We start from the raw sequence: 10,902 nt of genomic DNA on the forward strand, positions 1-10,902 counted from the left end.
AAAGAGGGAGAAGACTCAAATCAACAAGATTAGGAATGAAAAAGGAGAAGTTACAACGGACACTGCAGAAATACAAAGCATCCTAAGAGACTACTACAAGTAACTCTATGCCAATAAAATGGACAACCTAGAAGAAATGGACAAATTCTTAGAAAGGTTTAACCTTCCAAGACTGAACCAGGAAGAAACAGAAAATAAGAACAGACCAATCACAAGTAATGAAATTGAAACTGTGATTAAAAATCTTCCAACAAACAAAAGTCCAGGACCAGATGGCTTCACAGGTGAATTCTATCAAACATTTAGAGAAGAGCTAACACCCATCCTTCTCAAACTCTTCCAAAGAACTTCAGAGGAAGGAACACTCCCAAACTCATTCTATGAGTCCACCATCACCCTGATACCAAAACCAGACAAAGATACTACAAAAAAAGAAAATTACAGGCCAATATCAGATGAATATAGAAGCAAAAATCCTCAACAAAATACTAGCAAACAAAATCCAACAACACATTAAAAGGATCATACACTGTGATCGAGTGGGATTTATCCTAGGGATGCAAGGATTCTTCAATATATGCAAATCAATCAATGTGGTACACCATGTTAACAAATTGAAGGAGAAAAACCATATGATCATCTCAATAGATGCAGAAAAAGCTTTTGACAAAATTCAACACCGATTTATGGTAAAAACTCTCCAGAAAGTGGGCATAGAGGGAACCTACCTCAACATCATAAAGGCCATATACAACAAACCTGCAGCAAACATCATTCTCAATGGTGAAAAACTGAAAGCATTTCCTCTAAGATCAGGAACAAGACAAGGATGTCCACTCTTGCCACTATTATTCAACGTAGTTTTGGAAGTCTTAGCCATTGAAATCAGAGAAGAAAAAGAAATAAAAGGAATACAAATTGGAAAAGAAGAAGTAAAACTGTCACTGTTTGCAGATGACATGGTACTATACATAGATAACCCTAAAGATGCCACCAGGAAACTACTAGAGCTAATCAATGAACTTTGTAAAGTTGCAGGACACAAAATCAATGCACACAAATCTCTTGCATTCCTATACACTAACAACAAAAGATCAGAAAGAGAAATTAAAGAAACAATCCCATTCACCATTGCAACAAAAAGAATAAAATACCTAGGAATAAACCTGCATAAGGAGGTAAAAGACCTGTACTCAGAAAACTATAAGACACTGATGAAAGAAATTAAAGATGACACAAACAGATGGAGAAATATACCATGTTTGTGGATTGGAAGAATCAATATTGTGAAAATGACTATACTACCCAAAGCAATCTACAGATTCAATGCAATCCCTATCAAATTACCAATGGCATTTTTTACAGAACTAGAACAAAAAATCTTAAAATTTGTATGGAGACACAAAAGACCCCAAATAGCCAAAGCTATCTGGAGGGGAATAAAACAGAGCTGGAGGAATCAGACTCCCTAACTTCAGACTATACTACAAAGCTACAGTAATCAAGACAATATGTTACTGGCACAAAAACAGAAATACAGATCAATGGAACAGGATAGAAAGCCCAGAGATAAACCCATGCACCTATGGTCAACTAATCTATGACAAAGGAGGCAAGGATATACAATGGAGAAAAGACAGTCTCTTCAACAAGTGGTGCTGGGAAAACTGGGCAGCTACATGTAAAAGAATGAAATTAGAACACTCCCTAATACCATACACAAAAATAAACTCAAAATGGATTAAAGACCTAAGTGTAAGACTGGACACTATAAAACTCTTAGAGGAAAACATAGGAAGAACACTCTTTGACATAAATCACAAGATCTTTTTTGACCCACCTCCTAGAGTAATGGAAATAAAAAAAATAAACAAATGGGGCCTAATGAAACTTCAAAGCTTTTGCACAGCAAAGGAAACTATACAAGATGAAATGACACCCCTCAGAATGGGAGAAAATATTTGCAAATGAATCAACAAAGGATTAATCTCCAAAATATATAAACAGCTCATGCACGTCAATATTAAAAAAAAATCAAACAACACAATCAAAAAAATGGGCAGAAGACCTAAATAGACATTTCTCCAAAGAAGACATACAGATGGCCAAGAGGCACATAAAAAGCTGCTCAACATCACTAATTATTAGAGAAATGCAAATCAAAACCACAATGAGGTATCACCTCACACCAATTAGAATGGGAATCATCAGAAAATCTACAAACAACAAATGCTGGAGAGGGTGTAGAGAAAAGGGAACCCTCTTGCCCTGTTGGTGGCAATGTAAATTGATACAGCCACTATGGAGAACAATATGGAGGTTCCTTAAAAAACTAAAAATAGAATTACCATATGACCCAGCAATCCCACTACTGGGCATATAGCCAGAGAAAACCATAATTCAAAAAGACACATGCACCCCAATGTTCATTGCAGCACTATTTACAATAGCCAGGTCATGGAAGCAACCTAAATGCCCATCGACAGACGAATGGATAAAGAAGATGTGGTACATATATACAATGGAATATTACTCAGCCATAAAAAGGAACGAAATTGGGTCATTTGAAGAAACATGGATGGACCCAGAGACTGCCATACAGAGTAAGTCAGAAAGAGAAAAACAAATACCACATGTTAACGCATACATGTGGAATCTAGAAACATTGTACAGATGAACTGGTTTTCAAGGCAGAAATAGAGACACAGATGTAGAGAACAAACATATGGACACCAAGGGGGGAAAGTGGGGTGGTGGGGGGAGTGGTGGGGGGATGAATTGGGAGAGTGGGATTGACACGTATACACTAATATGTATAAAATAGCTAACTAATAAAAAAAACAGCGCCCAATGCCTAATAACTGCTCTATACATGTTTGTTAACTAGTAGCTTTATTCCTGTTGAAATTAGGAATAAAATAAGAAGAAAAAATTTTGTGGTTCTAGGAGTCTGGTCTGTTCAATGAGACATGAAACAAAAGCCAGAAGTACAGAACTATGGAATTAAAAAGAGATTTACCATGATTCACAGACAATTTGATTATATGCCTAGACTACCCAAAAGAATCAGCTGAAAAACTTTTAGAATGCATAATGGAATTAAAAATAGGTTTCTGGATAAAAGATATATTTAAAAATCAGCAGCTTTTGCAAACCATTTCTCAGAAGTTAGCCAACGGAAATAAAAATATCAGTATGCAAAGACAAAAGTTCAAGGATGACTGGGGCTTCCCTGGTGGTGCAGTGGTTAAGAATCCGCCTGCCAATGCAGGGGACACGGGTTCTAGCCCTGGTCGGGGAAGATCCCACATGCCGCGGAGCAACCAAGCCTGTGCGCCACAACTACTGAGCCTGCACTCTAGAGCCTGTGAGCCACAACTACTGAGCTCATGCCACAACTACTGAAGCCTGCACGTCTAGAGCCTTTGTTCTGCAACAAGAGAAGCCACCGCAATGAGAAGCCGGCGCACCACAAGGAAGAGTAGCCCCTGCTCACTGCAACTAGAGAGAGCCCGCGTGCAGCACCAAAGACCCAATGCAGCCAAAATAAATAAATAACATAAAATAAAATAAACCATAATAACTGTAGAAAAAAAAAGACAACTGACAAAAAGCTCCAAATATAATTTTTTAAAAGTTCATGGATGAACAGTGGCTTCACTAATCATAAGGGAAATGTCTCAGGGTATACTATCTTGAAATGCTGTTCCTCTCTCTGTAACTCTAGCTCTCAAGCCCCCATTCCCAACACTGTCCTCTCACCAGTTCAAAGTACTTCAACCACTATGGCTTAAAATGCATTCGCTTAAGATTCTCCTCCACTCCTGTTTCTCTCTCCCCAGCCAGGGTCCAAGTTTGGGGGAAGAAGCTCAGGCCTGCTTACGGCCCTGTCCTTGTGGGGTGTGAGGAATAACTCATCAGTGTTGTCCTCTGTCCTCTCTGGCCTTGACTGAAAGATATTCATCTTGATGATCTTGGGCATCTACCTCCCTCTCCTTAGCAAGAGCCCCAGCCCCACGCCCAGATATGTTACTTCTTGCCATACTCTCGGCACTGGCCTTGTGTAGTGACTGCTTACAAGGAAGCCCTGCAGTTTTCTCCTGCTGTTGGGCCCCACCTCAATTTGGAGGGTGCTACTCATCCTCCAAGAATCAACTATATTTTCTATACAGTCCCTGGGGTGGGCTGTCCATCCCACATACTGTGCAAAGGAGTCCCCAAGGCCCTCAGTTCTCCGCTCCCTCGCCTGCTTCTTTGGAGGCCGTGGAAACTTCCTTGCAATACCTGCAGGAGTCGAGGCTTGGGGGTGCAGGCCCTTTCTACTGAAACATATCTTGTTGCCATTATTACTCTGCTGCAGCCCCCAGATGTTGCTTTAAGGCAGGTTCCTAATTTTCATTCTTTTTCATAAAGGGCACACCCCAAAATATATGTTCTATCCACCCTGCAGATAGAGAGGTAGCTTTCCGCTTTTAAGTCAACAAATTTTCCTGAAGACGGCAGGGGATAGTCAAAACATTTAACTATGCACAGAGCATGGGCAGTAGTCAGAATGGCTCCGGCAGGGTCCTCTAAACAGGACGCACTGAATGAGAATCTGCCCGGAGTCTCTACATGATCCCACCTCCCAGGTTTTCACACCAAAGGACAGGCCAGGGAGAAAGCCCCACATAAGCTTCTCAGCTCTTTTACTTTCTCCTCTCAGTTTCTTCCAAAATACTTGCCTCTAAGCCAAGGAGGAATTTTCTTTCTTCTTTATGTGGTTGGCAACCTGTTCCTGAGCCATCACCTTTCAACCTCTTACCCCATGTCCAGAACACAAATGCTTCGTTCTCTCTGTTCTAAGACTTATGGGATCTGGCTCTTAACATCTAAAGGGAACTTTTTAAAGTGCAAAAGCCCCCTTCTCAAGAACCTGACCTCGTTATTGAAGACAAAGATCTCAAGGTTATTGCAGCAGCATAAAATTTGAAATAATATTAATGTCTATCTATAGTGGTAATTGAAAAATTATAGTATGGAACCTCAATAAAATCAATGTAACACTATAGAGAATTTTTTTAAAGGATTGTCTTAGGCGTCCATGATATATTACTAAATGAAAAAACTAAGGCAAATTACAGGGTAATGTGTATAATGTATAACTTTTTTTCCTGTTTATGCATGTTGTAGAAGAGAAAAGTATAAGACAAACTACTCCAAATTAACAGTATTTATGGTAGGGTGGAATTGGAGCATATCTTAGGTCAGGTTCCCCAAAGCAGACCCTGAGGTGACTTGAGCACAAGTTATTTTTTAAAGAAGAGATGTCAGGAAAAATCAGTTAAGAGAGGGGGGAATCAGGACAATGAAGGGGAAGGACCCAAATAAAGGTGCAATTTCAGGCAAAATTCTGAGGAAGGTGATTTATCTCACAGGAGACCCTGGAGTATGATTGAGATATCAGAGTTGTTGAGACCAACACCAGGAAGCTCTTCATAATCCTGTAACCTCTAGTCATTGGCTAGGGATGACTGGTGGAGAGTAACTGCCTGGCCCTCCAGCCCTCTGTTCACGGGGGTAGTGAGCTCCACTAGCCCAAAGCAGTTTGCTGAAGATGAGTCTCAGATGAGAGTCATTGAAAGTGAAAGCAATTTGCCCCAAAGGAAGGGCACACCAAATGGTAAAATATATTCGAGAGGATCTGGAGTAGCAACAGTATATGCCATGGAGTAGAAGGGGGAGATGATCCAGTGCAACTATATATTTTACATAGTTTGAATCATTGCAAAGTGTAGCAAAACAGACATTCCTGCCATATGCCAGATATATCATATACACTCAATCACTGTTATTTTGAAGTAGTGGATAGATGGATGATTGTGGCAATTTTACTTTTTCAGGAAGCAATCTAGAAGCTTCCAAGAAAGTCTTCAAAATTATTTGTTCTTTTTGACCCAGTATTCTATGTATAGGATAAATTCTTAAGGATATGAACATGTAAACAATTTTTTGAATAAAAAGACATTCAATGCAACATTACAAAAGCAAAGAACTTTAAAATAAATATATTAATTTCACAGAGATAAAATAGGCTGACAAAAACAAGTGTCTATAAATATAAACAGGTGAAAAAGACAATGTGAAATCTTGAAAATGTAAAATACAATTTAAAAAATAGCTGCTCAATAAATGAGCAGAATTGCATAATTGACATTGAAGATAATTTAGTGAGCTAAAACATTTGTTCAAGGAAATCTCCAACAATGTAGAAGAAAGGGGTAAACCATGAAAGATGGATCTAATAATTCCCCTTCCTTAGAAAAAAGACAGGACATACAGCAGAACAAAGATGGCAGTAGACTTTTCATCAAAAACTATACAATCCAGAAAACAGTAACATCTTTAAAGTACTAAAAGGAAAAAAAAACCTGTCAACCTAGAATTTTATACCCAGAGAAAATATATTTCATAAATGAAGACAAAGTGAAGACTATTTTAGACATTCAAAGCTCTAACAATTCATCATCAGCTGACTGGCATTGAAAAAAATGTCAAAGAAAGTTCTTTAGGCAGAAGGAAAATGCTATCAGAAGGAATTATGAATCACCCAAAGGAATGAAGAGCACTAGAAATGGTAAATATATGTAGGTAAATATAAAATACTTTTTTAAAATTTTCAGAACCTCTGTAAAAGTTAATTGGCTGTTTAAAGAAAAACAACAATGTATTATGAGATTTCATATATATTTATATAGTTATATATTTTAATAATATTAGTATACATTATTATATATTACATTTTATTTATATATATCTTTTTTACATATATATGTAAAACGCATGTATTGACATGTGTTGACATCAACAACATAAAGGCCAGGAAAGAGGATATGGAAGTATACTGTTGTAAGGCTTTTCCACTATACATGAGTGACTTAATATTACTAAAAGGCAGACTGTGATATATAAATAAGTATACTACAGCAACCACTTAAAAAAAAAAAAAGAAAGAGGAGGAATGGCTAATACGCCAGTAAGGGGAGATAAAATCAAATCATAAAAAATAATCTAAGAAAAGCAGAAGAAAGAGGAAAAGTTGGACAAAAGAGAAAATGCAAAAACTAGATCCAAAAGCCAAGGTGTCCTAATTACACCCAGCTTGTCCATAATTGTATTAAATATAAATGGTCAACAGCACAATTTAAGTGCAAAGATGGTCAGATTTGATAAAAGAGCAAGAATCAACTCTATGCTATCTTCAAGAAACAAACTTTAAATATAAAGACACAGATAGTTTAAAAGTAAAAGGATGGAACAAGGTGTACCATTCCAACATTATACGATACAGAGTCGCCATATTAGCATTGAACAAAGTAGACTTCAGAGCATGTAACAAGCATCATCACCATTAGCAGCCAAAGTTATATATCCATCCAGTTTAGCAAGGACAGAAATAAAAGATTGTATTGAATCCCTCCCCCCCTTCCCACCTGCATGAAACTCAAATCCCTGAAAGGAATCTGACCGCCATGCTGAATCACACCACCACTCTTTGGGAAAGCTGGTCCAGATGACTGAGAGCCTCACAGAGTCACATGAACTTGAGAAGGGTAGTTTCCCAAAGAATAGATCCAAAGACACTGAAGAAAAGCAGCAGATGTGAAGCAATTATACTCCAATAAAGAGCTATTAATAATAATTTAAAAAATGTTTAGGGACTGTCTACTTTCCTAGCACATCACACAGGTATAAAGCATAGCAATACCATGGTCCTATCCAAGAATAACTTGACAGTGGTAGAGGAGAATGAGAGGAGTTTTTAGGTGCTTATTAGTTCTGAAGACAATGCACACTAGTCTCTCCTTATCCATGGGGCATAGTTCCAAGACCCCCAGTGGATGCCTAAAACTGTGGATAATACCAAACCCTACATATCAGTATTATTTGTAATCTCAAAACCCTATACATACATATTCCCTTATACATACATATCTGACGAACGACAGCAAAACTAGCACAAATTTCTTTTTTCGTCTTCACAATTTCGTGGCTAGAAAATTTGTTCTTACCATTGATCTCAGCAATCTCATTATACAACTTTTTTTTTTTTTTTTACTAAGTCAAGAACTTCCACCTTTTTGTATAAAGGAAGCACTTTACAGCTTCACTTTGGCATATCCGAATTGCTAGCATCACTACTGTTGTGCTTTTGGGCCGTTATCAAGTACAGTAAGGGTTACTTGAACACAAGCACTGTGATACCTCAACAGTCAATCGACACAGTTACTAAATGACTAACAGGTGGAATATACTGGACAAAGGGATGATTCACATCCTGGGCAGGAAGGAGCAGGACTATCACACTACTCAGAATGGCACACAATTTAAAGCTTATAAGTTGCTTATTTCTGGAATTTTCCACTTACTATTTTGAAACCACAGTTGATTACAGGTAAATGAAACCATGGAAAACAAAAACCTTGGATAAGGAGGGACTACTGTATTGCCTTTTAACCAGAAAATGACTTTCCAAGAGAATGAATGAAGAAATAATTTTTCCCCAGAATTTATCAGCATAAACTTAAAACTTTGAGAATCTCAGGAATGACAAAAAATGTTAACATGGAATCCAAGTTTTCAGTAAAGAAACAAAAGGTGATTTTACAGTCTCCTACGTTTTGTACTCCACTGGACTTACTCAGATGTTCCTGTTATCCTTCAACGTTTCCCCAAAACATTTTCCTCCAAAACTATAATCGAAATCTTATCCCACCATGTATACTTGGGAACTCTCTACATCTGCTTCCAGATCATAAAACACCAGGAGACTTACGGAGAGCAGGTAAGATTTAGGTCAAGGTAGAGCATCTCAAACCACAGATTACTGGAACTGAAGGGGAATTTAGGAACTTTCTATTCCCCCCTCTCTCCCACAGGGACAGAGGTAACCACAGCACTCATAGATGACCTTCAGGACAGGTTGGTTGACCAATCGATTTTGATACATACTGATTTAGTTTAACTGGCAAATGTCTTCATAACTATTTGAAAAGGAACTTATTTTTCCTTTAGTACGTTTTACAATGTAACACACACACAGCCCACTAACACCACCCATCCCCCCAAAAAAGAGGCACAAATCCCCAGTATTTCTCTAGGAGGGGATCTACCCGTTACGGGCCTTCTTCAGTCTAAGGGTTGTAGAAGTTTGCCACCTACTGACCTTTCACTGAAGTACTTTGTCCTCCATGAAATGGAGATTGCTAACAACAATGTCAGCAACATACACTGGGGCTGTAGCATTGTGCAACTATTTCCCAATAAAATGTGAAGGGTTTTTTTTTTTTTCATTTTCTTAAAAAATAATCCAATAGGAAGGAGAATCAAAGCTCAAAGATCCCACGTGAATATTAAAGTGTTCATGTTTGTCTGAAGGCCCTCTGCTGGCCATTCTCATTATATGTATTCTTTAATGTAAAAAGAAAAAAAAGTGAAATTAATCACAAAAATTGAGGGACAGTGAAGATATTTTCCAACATGAAGCATTTCTTTTTATTGCTCACGCTCCTCACTGGAGTTTGAGACAGCTGCCAGGAATTCCTTATTACCCATTTCTGGAAAACAGGTCTAAAGCTCTGACCCTGACCTTCTGTCTTGTTCTGAGCTGGCTTCAATTTTTCCATTATTCTTTACAAAGTTCCTGTTATCTAGCTTTTGGCTTCTTTCCTGACTTAGTGTTTCAGAGGTGGTCCTAAAAATAGGCTACAATGGAAATACCAAGTCTTTAAAATACTATCTAATTACTAACAGACTGGGAGCTCATAAAGGCAGACGCATTATACCATCCTCAGTTACTACACAGTGATCCCCTGCAGGCCAGGTTGTGAACGTGTCAGGACAAGACGTATCACCCACCAAATTCTGAGGGCAGAGTCTGTCCCACTATTTATCCTCCCTTCCCCAATCCCATTTTTAATTTTTCCCCATCCTTGTTTCCTCTTAAGAATCTATTGGGCTTCCCTGCCATCTCTTTCCTTTACCCTGCATGCTAGGATCATCCTTGTCGATACTGGAAAATAAAATATGTATTTATTTGTTTAGGGGTAGGATGACCAGAGGATTTTTGAAATCCCTTATGGACATCTGATTCTGTGGTGATAAATCAATCCACTGCAGAGCTGACTTACAACATATTAACACAGATATAAATGAACTGAAAGTTTTTTTAGATAAATGAAAACTAGTTGATAAGAATTGGCCTATAGAAACTATGACTTGTGAAGGGATATGATCATAACCATAATAAAACTGACCATTAGCAAAAGAGCATAGAAATTCAAAAACTAGAAATAGAGAGACTGTAACAGATACAGACTAGAAAATGTATTACCAGAGCCAGAAATCTTTGAATTTTGGGTGACAGTCACTGCCACAATTTCTCAATCTAAATGCTAAGACGTTAAGAGAAATCTTTGATAAGACATGGCTACATCAAACTCTGAGCAGAAGCTGTTTCTGGTCAGAGATTTAAATTTAACCTAATCTTTTAAATGCTTTAAAATATTCCAGAATAAAACTACCTCTCGGCGAATACCTATTATGCTGCTTCTCTATTGCTGCCTATCAAACCACTCCACAATTCAGTAGTTTCAAATAATCATTTATTTGCTCAAATTTGGCAGTTTGGGTGGGACTTGGTAGGACAGCTTATCTCTGGGCCAAATGACATCAGTCTGGGGCACTTCTACTGGTCCTAGAGAATTCATTCCAAGATGGTTCACTCACATGGTTGGCAAATTGTTGTTGGCTGTCAACTGGGAACTGACGGGCCAGAGCTTCATTTCTCTTCAATATGAATCTCTCCATGTGGCTGCTTGGGCTTCCTTATGGCATGGCAACTGATTCCCAGAAGGAAGTGGA

This window comes from Lagenorhynchus albirostris, chromosome 1 (genome assembly GCF_949774975.1).
Source record: "Lagenorhynchus albirostris chromosome 1, mLagAlb1.1, whole genome shotgun sequence".
NCBI classification, from domain to species: Eukaryota; Metazoa; Chordata; class Mammalia; order Artiodactyla; family Delphinidae; genus Lagenorhynchus; species Lagenorhynchus albirostris.